Below are 11691 nucleotides of genomic sequence, written 5' to 3'. Positions count from 1 at the left end.
TTTGAAGTGACCAGGAGCCTGAGTGGCATGATTTAGTGTTTAGCCAACTCAGATACACACTCTGCTTTGGCAGGCCTTGGATCTTGGAAGTAGGCAGATATTTGGGAATGTATTCAGCCAGCATGGGCCTATAGAGAGGAATGATGCTGGCACGCTGTGTGTAGCACATGATCATGGGCTATTCTCAGGTGTATTAACTGCATTTTTGAAGATGGAGTAATCAGATCCTTTGGTATGTGGAGGGGTAGAAGTACAGATCACTTATGGGAAAGCAGGGTGAATGTCTGGGTTAATTATTGGCAGCAATTTGGCATGGGTGGGAGGTGGAAGGGAGGTAGAAGAGGATGGGGCTGGCATTCTGCAGGGGAAATCTCTAATTCTTACACCCTCTTCCCCTCTCTCTGACTCCACTTTTCATTCATGAGTGGTTATTCACTGATTGATTCACTGATGTCTCTATTATTCTTTCTTCTTTGTATGGATTTAAAGCACCCAGTCAGCAGGGAAAATACCTCTCACATAAATGTCATCTGCTCTGTGGAGAAAAGACAGAAACAGAAAGATCATGAAGTTACATTAAATCTGTGCCAGCCTTACTGGTGAGTAACATGCAAGTGATTTCCTTCAAGTTTGGACTAGTATTTGGGGTTGTAGTTTTGGCTCTGACTCTTCACTTTGCTGCTGATCAGCATGCTAATGGGTGGCAGTTGGGGGAAAGGTCCCTTCAATGCATCACAACTAGAGACCTTGTTCCACTTGAGGAAAATAATGTTCCTTGCAGGTGATCAACAGGCGATGTTTCATATTTATCAGCTTGGCAACGGTAAGTGGAATGCGGAGCTGAAGAGTCCTCGATGGTAGCAGTATCATTTCAATAACGTCATTTTCTAATTTATCCAGAATACCACAGTACCTTAAATAAGAGTAACAAAAGAAGTGGTAAAATGGTTGCACTGAGCAGTCACTCTGTGGTGTTAGGCAGGGGATGTGGAATAATACTTTAACTCAGCAGGTAACTGTTAATTATGAGCCAGCCAAAAATAAAACCATTACAAAACATGATGCTTTATGCAGCTGGCATGTCTTTTTGGAATAGCATAAGGAAACATAAAGTATCCCAGGAGTGAGAATAAGGGAAGTGCAGCCCTCTTTCCGTGATATAATGGGAGTAAATTAAATCTGGAAGTTATACTTGGGGAATTCAAACACCCATAGAATGAATTCACTGGCAGATCGTTGGGCTGTGTCTGAATGGTGCTCAGCATCCACTGCTAATCCCATCCAGTGGATACAGGAAAAGGGAAACAGAAGAGCCACAAGCATGCACAGTAGGGAAAGATGCAGTTAGAAAGGGCTCTTTCTATAGAAAACCTGTGGAAGGCATTGTTCTGTTTGGTCATTTACATTAGGAATAAAATCTGTACAATTACGCTGATATATCCTGTCAAAGACTGGGCAATAGACTGCCAGGTTCTGCTTTATCAGAATCTGCAAGAAGTCCTGTGGTTGAGGCTCATTTGGGACAAGCCTCCTTTGTGAGGTGCAACGACAAAGTTGTGAGGCATCGCTTTTCTTGTGCTGTTTGAAAAGCTTGTAAAGAAAGAGGAAAGAAGGCCTGGGTGAGATAAAAAGATTCTGCACCCAGGGCTTATTGATGCAGAGGGGATGCAGGTGTGCTGCTGCAGCAAAAGAATTCAGTACAGGTTGTTTTCCTTCTGCAACTGCCAAAGCTCACACGACCGTACTCAGCAACACTTGCATTACAGTCACCCTTGTGACTTGCTTTTAATGGCACATCACACAACAGCATGACACATAATCAAGTGTTCACACCCAAACGTTCACACACTTCTGTACTTTTCCTAGTGTCTAACATGGCAACAGATGTGAGAAAGATTCTTGGGAAAGCTATTTTCAGATGTCAGATTCTTCCTTGTTTCTGCCTCAGGAGGGAACAGTGTTTGTGCAGATGTCAAGTCTCACAGCGCAAGATGATTCAGGGAAAAGTATTTGGAATTTTGTCTTCTGGCTTATACCTCTCCTAACTTTTATGTTTTTCCAATTTGCCATTCCCTTTTGGGAACACAATGCTCACTCCAGTACCTAAAACTATGGGGTTTGACTGGAGAATGTTGGACTAATTCCTGGTAACTTTCAGAATCTAAGCTCTGATTTGTTTTAAGGTACATCTTGAAACCACTTTGGAATATGAATATTTTAACAAATGTTTGGGTAACATACAGGTTTCCCAGTCTACTATCTAAGAAGAATATCATTCCACAGTATCAAAGCCCCGTAACAGCCTTTTGTAGAACAAGGTTTTAGGGAGCAGGAATTGCTGCATGGGCTTAAGAAAGGGACTGGAAGGAAACATCCAGGAGCCTACATTTCTCTGTCAGTTAAGGAGCAGATTTAACATATTGTTAAGCATAAATGGAGCCTGAGAATTAAATCAATGATTAGCACTATTTTGTAACGAGGAGCATAAGTTTAAAGGGAAGAGTCATAGAATCATAGAATAGTTTGGGTTGGAAAGGACCTTAAGATCATCCAGTTCCAACCCCTCTGCCACAGGCAGGGACACCTCACACTAAACCATGCCACCCAAAACTCTGTCCAACCTGGCCTTGAACACTGCGAGGGATGGAGCATTCACAACTTCCTTGGGCAACCCATTCCAGTGCCTCACCACCCTTATAGTAAAGAACTTCTTCCTTATACCTAACCTAAACTTCCCCTGTTTAAATTTGAAGCCGTATCTGGGTAAGAGGTACTCTATTAAGAGTACCTCTTAATAGAACAAAAATATCATCGCAACCATTGTTTCTTATTTTAGCATAAGGCAATAAGTGGTTTCATGGTGCAGTTACATTATTAGAAGCAATTAAAATGTCAACCACAGAAAGGTTGGGGTTGAAAGCAATCTTTGGAGGTCATCTAGTCCTGCTCTCCTCCTAAGGCAGTTTCACCTAGAGCAGGTTGCATAGTGTCATGCCCAGGTGGGTTTTGAGTATCTCCAGAGGAGACTCCACAACCTCTCTGGGCAGCCTGTTCCAGTGCTTTATCACCCTCCAAGTATAGAAGTACTTCCACATATTCAGATGGAGCTTCCTGTATTTCAGTCTATGCCCGTTGCCTCTTATCCTGTTGCTGGGCACCACTGCAAAGAGTCTGGCCCCATCCTCTTGACAGCCACCTTTAAGATACTTGTATGCATTGATAAGATCCCCTCTCAGTCATCTCTTGTCCAGGCTAAACAGGCCCAGCTCTCTCACCCTTTCCTCATAAGAGAGGTGTGTCTAACATACCAAGAATGCTCTTGGATCTTTTACTAATTCCAGGACACATGAACTTTAGACACAGAAACCTGGAAACCCTAAGGAGCCACTAGCTGTCAGTGTTAGCAGCTTTAAGGAATATTGCTTGTTTACACTGAAGTGATCACTTCTGACTGCTGTGACTGCAGTTCACAGGGGCTCTCAGCATCATATTCTGAAGCCTAAGAGTGTCATTAGACTTTTTTTTTTTAGGCTTCTGCTGTGCCCTTTCCCACTCTTCAAAGTTCTTTGCTCCATAAGGAGACACTGAGCTTCATGGCTCATGGAAGTGCACAGGCCTCTCAGCATGGAGAAGGATCCCCAGCAGCACAGGGCAGCGGGTACAATAGCTGTGGATGGGTAGTAAAGAATTAAAATACTCACAGGATGCACACAGCTGGTATTTAACCAGGTACTGGCTGGACAGAGGGTTAGAGATAGTACAGTGAGGGACTTGGGAAGGAATCTGGCTTTTCTGGGTTGCTTTTGCTTACTGCTTTGAGCTGCTTTGAGGAGAGGCAATTGCTCTTCGGTTTCCAAGGCCCCACAGCTGCAGGTTCCACTTCATATCTGTTGACTCCCTTTTTGCTCCCTACCTGCATCCCTGGCAGATGATGTTTGCAAAGCTGGACCTCCAGGGAATGATCCAGAGATTAGGCAAAGTGATGTGGCAAGAGAGAGCTGCTGCTCCCGTAAGCCACAGATTTGCTGCCTTGTGTGGCAAGCGGAGAACTGAACCCCCACTGAAATCATTCACACAGTTTTCTTTGCTGTGTACTGGGGCTGAACAAAAGACTTCAGGACAACCAGGCAAGCATCACATGCCTCAGCAAATTAATTTCCTCCATTTTCCATTTTTTTCAGCAGCAAACAGTAATGAGAAATACTTGGCTACTGCTATTTCCAGCTCTATCTATCCAGTCTGCCAGAACAGAATGGTTTAGCTGGATGCTAGTCTATCAGAGCAAAAGCCTCCTCATCCGTTAGTGCTCGGAGACCAGCCGCAGGGGGCTTCTTCCATTGGGAGCTCCTGTAGTATTTGTCCAACATATTTCAAGTGTGTGTTTAAGCTCCTAGGAAAATACACACTTGACTCACTCTTGGATGAGGCCCTGAGCCTCCCACTCTGCATCTGTGATTCAGGGGTGCTTTTGTCAGGTCAGAGCTGAAGGGGCCTGATGCTGCCCTTGTGTTCCCTGGTGTAAGCTGATTCTTTCAGAGCCCCTGGCATGAATGTGTCTGAATGATGTCTGAGTTAGGCCTTGAGTCTTAACTAAGTATTGTGATCCTTCTAAATTAGTCACTTTTCTGTCTTCTTTATTTTCTCAAATAACTTTTAGCACATGTTTAATTGTTTGTACTGTGGGTATGCAGCAAGGTGCGAGCCACAGTGTTCACTCTGTATGGTTGGTGCTATGCAGTCCTTTTCCCCATATGCCTTACCATAGCCCTTCCATCTTGTTATAACAGCAGACAGAGAAAAGACTGTGTGGGTTTTATAGAACCATAGATTCATTTAGGTTAGAAGAAACCTTTCGGATCGAGTCCAACCATTCCCCCAGCACTGCCAAATCTACCACTAAACCATGTCCCTAAGTGCCACATCCACATGTCTTTTAAATACCTCTTATAAATCCATTGAGTTAGGATATTTGGGGGAGAAGAGAAAATTAGTTACTTTCATAGAAACAAATAATATCTTTGTCCCCAATGTGTCTACCACTATTGAAGTACCAAAGTCCAATAATTTACAGGAAATAGAGGATTACAATAGCAATCTTTTCATTCATAACTTCCTATTCATCGAAGGACATCTTAAGTACCTACGTGAAACTCAAAAGCACCTAAGTGATACATGTAAACATAGAGAAGGAGAAGTCCACTGGGACATCTGCAGTATGTAGTTTTCATTGCAGTTTAATTTGGTGGTTTTGGTACCTAATGCCTTGAGACAGCTTTAAGTGCTTACCTGTGTCCTTCCTGTCTCAAACATCTCTTCAAAACCTCATCTGTATGGTTGATGGGATCGTGGGAAATCAGGGGAAGATAAAGCAACTCTTGTAGCTTGAAAAATGGAATGTGAACACTTCTTAAAAGTACTCTGATTGTCTTCCTGTGCCCTGATCTCCCCATTTTTAAGCAGAAGTGAGTGGTCCTGGGTACACTGTAATGGTAATGTTTAGTAGTCAGGTACTGTCTGTTCCAAAGTGCTTTGCTCCTGAACCCAGTTATGGTTGCTAAGTGACAACAACCTAATTGTGTCTCATAACTTTGACTAAGCCAAGCATTTAAAAGCAAAAAAGTGAAATGCTAAGGACAATGCATCTCTCCTGCTGTCCGTATAACAAACTAGGTTTGGTGCTAATCTGTTTTCTAGGGCAGACAAAGGGATTTGTTTGCTGTCCTTCTCCAGTAACTTTATTATTCCCTATAGTATTATAGAGAATTGCATTAATTGCTGTGGTAATCACAACAGGAAGCAATTACTTTCAGCAAATAACGGTTACTTCACCTTCCCAAATTTGTTTGTGACCACACCTGGCTTTAATCCCAGATTTATAACAAGCATTTTTCTGGAGACAAAAGAAGGACAGTGCTTGCTCTTTGGTGGGGAGGGCTGGTGAATCTGCATGCTTGGGTCTTAACCCCCACCAAAACCCAAGGGCATAAGCAGTTACTTAAAAATCTCATGCTTTTTATAAGCATCTAATTGTACTTTCAGGAGTGGTTTTGGGCTGTTTTTTGTGATTGGTAGCTTGGTGTAGACAAAAATGCAAAATACTTGGGAAAAGGTTTGAATCCATGTAAAAACTGGGACCAGCTTGGTTTCACTTGAGATAATCCGCTATGTTGCTGTTACTTTCCTCTTTAAGGAAGGTACCTGTGTGAATACAGATTTAGGAGAAAAATCTTAGGCGGAAACATTAGAGGGCAGAACTGTTTGGTGTGTTAACATATGATTGTTACTATGCAAACTGATCAAATACTGTGGCATTAACAGTACTAAAATGTTAAAGAATGCCTCACAAAGACGATAATGATGTCTGAAGATCAAATTCTTCAAGTTAATACTATGTATAATAGTTTTCCCCTGTGTTCCTTTTGGTTTTTAAGCAAACTTGTATTTTACCCAGCACTGCTTTATAAACTGGTTTTTTAAAATGCACTGTTCCTTAACTAGACTAAAAATGTTCACTGATAAACAACTACAGCAGTGTTCAGCTATTCACAGCAGTGTTCCTCAACATCAGTAGTATTCATTAAACCTGGCAGAATGAGAAATCCCCAAACTACTCATTACCAAGGTGCTGTGTTGTTCACCTAAGGAAGCTGAAAAACGTTTTGTCCTTGTTTCGTACTACAGAAGATGGATGGCATTTGCTGCTCTGTTTGTGCTCTCCAGTACAGGACCAGCACTGGAAAATACCCAGGGGTACTGCTAGTAAGGGATGCTTTCATCTAGCCAAAATGAAGGTGTAGATGGGGGATCGATAAGAATCAATGCCCTGTTTCTGACCTAGCTTCCATGTTCAGAAGTGTTCTGCAGGGACTCCAGAGAAGTACAGTCCATAGCTGGAAGCTGGAATCAGCGCAGCAAGCTAAGAAAATGAAAGGGAGCTCCCACTAGGTTGGTTTACTAAAATCTTCCATATGTATTTGAATCATAGAATCACAGAAGAGTTAGGGTTAGAAAGGAACTTAAGATCATTTAGTTCCAACCCCCCTGCCATGGGCAAGGAAACCTCACACTAAACCATGCCACCCAAGGCTCTGTCCAACCTGACCTTGAATACTTCCAGGGACGGAGCACTCACGAACCTCCCTGGGCAACCCATTCCAGTGCCTCACGACCCTAACAGGAGAGAATTTCCTCCTTATATCCAATCTAAACTTCCCCTGTTTAAGTTTTAACCCATTACCCCTTGTCCTATCACTACAGTCCCTAATGAAGAGTCCCTCCCCAGCATCCCTATAGGCCCCCTTCAGATACTGGAAGGCTGCTATGAGGTCTCCACGCAGCCTTCTCTTCTCCAGGCTGAACAGCCCCAACTTTCTCAGCCTGTCTTCATAGGGGAGGTACTCCAGTCCCCTGATCATTCTCATGGCCTCCTCTGGACTTGTTCCAACAGTTCCATGTCCTTTTTATGTTGAGGACACCAGCGCTGCACACAATGCTCCAGGTGAGGTCTCACAAGAGCAGAGTAGAGGGGCAGGATCACGTCCTTCGACCTGCTGGTCACACTCCTTTTGATGCAGCCCAGGATACGGTTGCTTTCTGGGCTGCAAGTGCACACTGAAGCCGGCTCATGTTCATTTTCTCATCAACCAGCACCCCCAAGTCCTTCTCTGCAGGGCTGCTCTGAATCTGTTCTCTGCCCATCCTGTAGCTGTGCCTGGGATTGCTCCGACCCAGGTGTAGGACCTTGCACTTGTCATGGTTAAACTCCATGAGGTTGGCATCAGCCCACCTCACAAGCGTGTCAAGGTCCCTCTGGATGGCATTCCTTCCCTCCAGCGTATCAACTGAACCACACAGCTTGGTGTCATTGGCAAACTTGCTGAGGGCGCACTCAATCCCACTGTCCGTGTCAGCGACGAAGATGTTAAACAAGACCAGTCCCAACACTGATCCCTGAGGGACACCACTCGTTGAAGCCCAGTTCTGTTTGCCATCACATATCCATGAGCTGTTTCATTCCTGTAGTAACTATTTTCTCTGAAGAAAAAGCTCTACAATGTTAGATAATGTTGAAGTTTTTCACTACTGCTCATTTCTAGTACAATAATTTATGGTTTTGGGCCTCATAGCCAGGCTAAGTAGATTCCCCATGGGTCCACTGGATGAGAACATTTGCTGAGCCCTGAACAGCACAACACACAAGCAGTGTTAAGGCCAGATTTGCTTTTAATCTCTGCTTTGCTCTGTGTGCCAGCAATTTGGAGGAGTAATTGATGTTACCTTGATATCTAATGGTCTGCCTACACTTTTTTATGAGCAGACATGATCTCACTGCGCTTGCTAGGAAAGTATCATCTCCAAACAATGGTTTAGTGAAGCCCTGACTCTGTACTGGTGTCTGCACTTCTCTCATCATCAGGACTATGCTGTCATAGCTGTATGGCTCTCAGCCAGCCTGAAACACGGGGTGAGAGAGCTGAGGAGAGAGCTGGAGAAAAGGAAAGAAAGAAGGACCAGCCTTAAGGAAGTTGCAGTGAGATTTATAGAACAGACTGTAGGCTACTTCTCCACTAAAGCACATGAGTTAAGCACTTTGCTGCATCTCCAGATACCTGAACGTAATTGAAAATCTTGGTTAATGTGATTGGAGTCAGAATTCATCTTCCTAGGTGCTTTCTTTAAATGAAATATAACCTAATTATACATCCCAATTATCAGAGAAACTGTCATCAGAACTCCCTCAGCACAATTCCAGAATATGAACCTAATGGTTTGGTGTTTTGTACACAAAAAGTCCATGAACTGCCATTGTACACAAGTTTTCTCCCAGTAACCGTTTTTCCAATAGCAGTTTGGTTTTCTGGTTTTGTTTATGTGGCTCAGAAGGGTAAAGCATGGAAATGAACCAGTTCTTCATAGAACCATATTTCAATAAAGCCATGTAATTAAAACCTGACACTCAGCCACTAAAGAGCTCCCAGTGGCCAAATGAAAGCTGAAGAATGTCGAGGGATATCACTGATGTGCTAAGTCATATCTGGCTTCCAAATTGCGAACAATAAGAATTAGTTGAGGGAAAAAAAATCATTTATTCAAGTCAGATTTTAAAAGATGCTGAATTATTGGAGTGAAGTAAATCCATGGGGAATGTGAAGGACAGCTGGGAATGTGAATTTATTGGCAATACAGATATGTAGATCGTGCAAACCAAATTGTTCAACAAAACTGTAGCAATGTTGGTTTTTATCCCTTCCCAGACAATTGACAAATGAGATCATTCTTCCATTTTAGCACTGATGAAAAAGCTGAGAAAGTCCCATTCTGATGTGCCAAAAGACAGCAAGAACAGGCATCCAGTTGTAAAGCCTGAGTAGTGCCACTGCCTCCTGCACTCTTGCCACTGACAAGTGCTCTCCAGTTACTCCCTAAATACATCAGGCCACTGGCTCTTGATACGTAAATTCTCTAGGTTTGCTGAGATTAATCACCAGCAAAGAAAAGATGTAAATGCCATTAACCTAAATTGCCAGGGAGCAGAGGAGTAGGCTAGCTAACAGATCATGTATTGTCATAAAATGAAAGCATCCTTTTGCATATGAGCCTTGGTGATTCAATAGCAGCCTTCCAGTATCTGAAGGGGGCCTATAGGGATGCTGGGGATGGACTCTTCATTAGGGACTGCAGTGATAGGACAAGGGGTAATGGGTTAAAACTTAAACAGGGGAAGTTTAGGTTGGATATAAGGAGGAAATTCTTTCCTGTTAGGGTGGTGAGGCACTGGAATGGGTTGCCCAGGGAGGTTGTGAATGCTCCATCCCTGGCAGTGTTCAAGGCCAGGCTGGACGAGGCCTTAGGTGATATTGTTTAGAGCAAGGTGTCCCTGCCCATGGCAGGGGGGTTGGAACTTGATGATCTTAAGGTCCTTTCCAATCCTAACTATTCTATGACTCTATGATACATAGATAGTTAAGAACACATTAAGAACCTGAAGAACTGATTTCACTGTTCTAGTTTCTTTAGCATGATCTCAGTGACTTTATACAATTTCATCATGTCCATGTGGTAACTTCATTATACAGTCCTACCCCAGTGTATTTTGGGACCCCTGATCTTACCACTTTCATTTGACTCTAGACTTGCACCAGTCACAGCAGTGTGTCCTCCCTGCCTTCCTTCCACCAGACCCCATTGGTTTCTAGCACCACTTCCCTGCTGCGCTGCTGCCTGGTCCTAAAGCACATTGGGCTGTTAGTAGTGAGGTTGGGGAAGATGATTACTAAATGCTTTGCCATGGTATGTCTCCCAGGAGCTTGCACAGATCTGTGAGGAATCTTCTCTCTACAAGAGCTACACTAACAGGTCTCCTGCTTAACCATGTTTGTGTGCAACTTGATGATTCAGATTTTGTAGTAATTTCTACAAGTTTGCTTGGTGAAGCTGTCTTTTAATTCCCTGTATTTCCTCTTGGAATACTTTTTGGATCACACTGCTCTCTAGGGAGGCAGTAAAGCCCTTGAGCAGTTCTGAATGTCACCGTTTTCCCACAAAAACTGCCCTGGTATGGTGCTGTCCCCCTCCTTCTGTGCTCCCCAGCTCTCTCCACTTGCCTTCAGGCAGAAAGAAGCAAATACAAGTGAGACAATAAGATGGAATCATACAATGTTCTAGTTTAAAAAAACCCAAACCAAACTAAAACCCAACATGGACCAATTCAAGTTTACATTAACAAATAAAACCCCTCCAAACCATTCCCCCCAACTCAAATCCTGTTGTACAAGCACAATAGTTCCAACACAGCAAATAGGTGTAAAAGGCAGTGTCTCTCCCAGCATCTGGTATGGACTAATACATGTGGCTTTCGAGTATGGATTTCTCTGAGAGTCCTACAGATTAATTGCAGTTAACAACTGCTGGTAAAGTAGTCTCTTATTTTTAAAAGACTTGGTGTTTTCTCCTTCACTGCATAGTTGATATCAATGACATTAATTGATAGGGCCCCCTTTTAGTTTACAGTTCTAGTCAACGAGTGCTAATGGGTTTTCACATAAATAGAGCAATAGATAGAGGAAGGGGTTGCGTGTGTTTCTCTTGTCAAAAGCAAAAGCCAGTCAAGGGAAACAACAGCTCAACACAGGTTTTACACTGGCTCTCTGCAGCAGAAGATGTTCTTTCAAACTAGCAGTTAAGGAAAAGCAAGGAATAGACAACTGTCAACTTCCCAGCAGTGTGCCTGTGCATGATTTGGTGTTCTTTTCAATCAGAATTCCTGAATTTGCATCTTGAACACATGTGAAGGTTCATTTCAATCCAGGAGCTACCTCAGAGTGCCCACCACCAGGTGCTTTGCAGGAAAGAGGTTAAAAAGCCAGCAGTAGATGGCTGGGGAAGAATAACAGTGTGCCAGTAGGGGAAGGAAGTTGCTTTAGTCTTCCTGGCTTTGTGCTGAAAGCAAGACCCTTGCTTATGTTTTGTAAAACCGAGCAGGTCTTTTAAAAGCAAACCACAACAGATAGAGCTGCAAAGGGCAGATTTGTCTCACCTTATTTTAGCTATCGAAAAATTAGCTGGCTTCAGCTATTTGTCCACGCTTCTCCTGTAGCCAATGGAAATAATAAACAGCAACCTGCACTTGGCAATTCATCCTGGCCCAGGAGAGATATTTCACCCTGTAGCAACATGTGTTCTTGCCATTTG

The 11691-nt window shown here is 43.3% G+C and overlaps 1 long non-coding RNA gene across 1 annotated transcript in view; it reads left to right on the top strand.

Moving 5' to 3' along the window:
• The first annotated feature begins 344 nt into the window (after positions 1-344).
• LOC133207712 (uncharacterized) overlaps positions 345-11691 on the top strand; it is a 29678-nt gene continuing 18331 nt past the window's right edge. The window contains exon 1 of the long non-coding RNA XR_009724133.1: positions 345-599. This is a non-coding gene — a long non-coding RNA (uncharacterized LOC133207712). The remainder of the gene's footprint in view (positions 600-11691) is intronic.

The sequence above is a fragment of the Neopsephotus bourkii genome, unplaced genomic scaffold (genome assembly GCF_033783945.1).
Source record: "Neopsephotus bourkii isolate Nb327-2 ecotype Australia unplaced genomic scaffold, CSIRO-AGI_Nbou_v1 NB_234, whole genome shotgun sequence".
Lineage (NCBI taxonomy): Eukaryota > Metazoa > Chordata > Aves > Psittaciformes > Psittacidae > Neopsephotus > Neopsephotus bourkii.
Note: the sequence above shows the minus strand (reverse complement) of the source record. Positions and strands in the feature narration are given on the sequence as shown.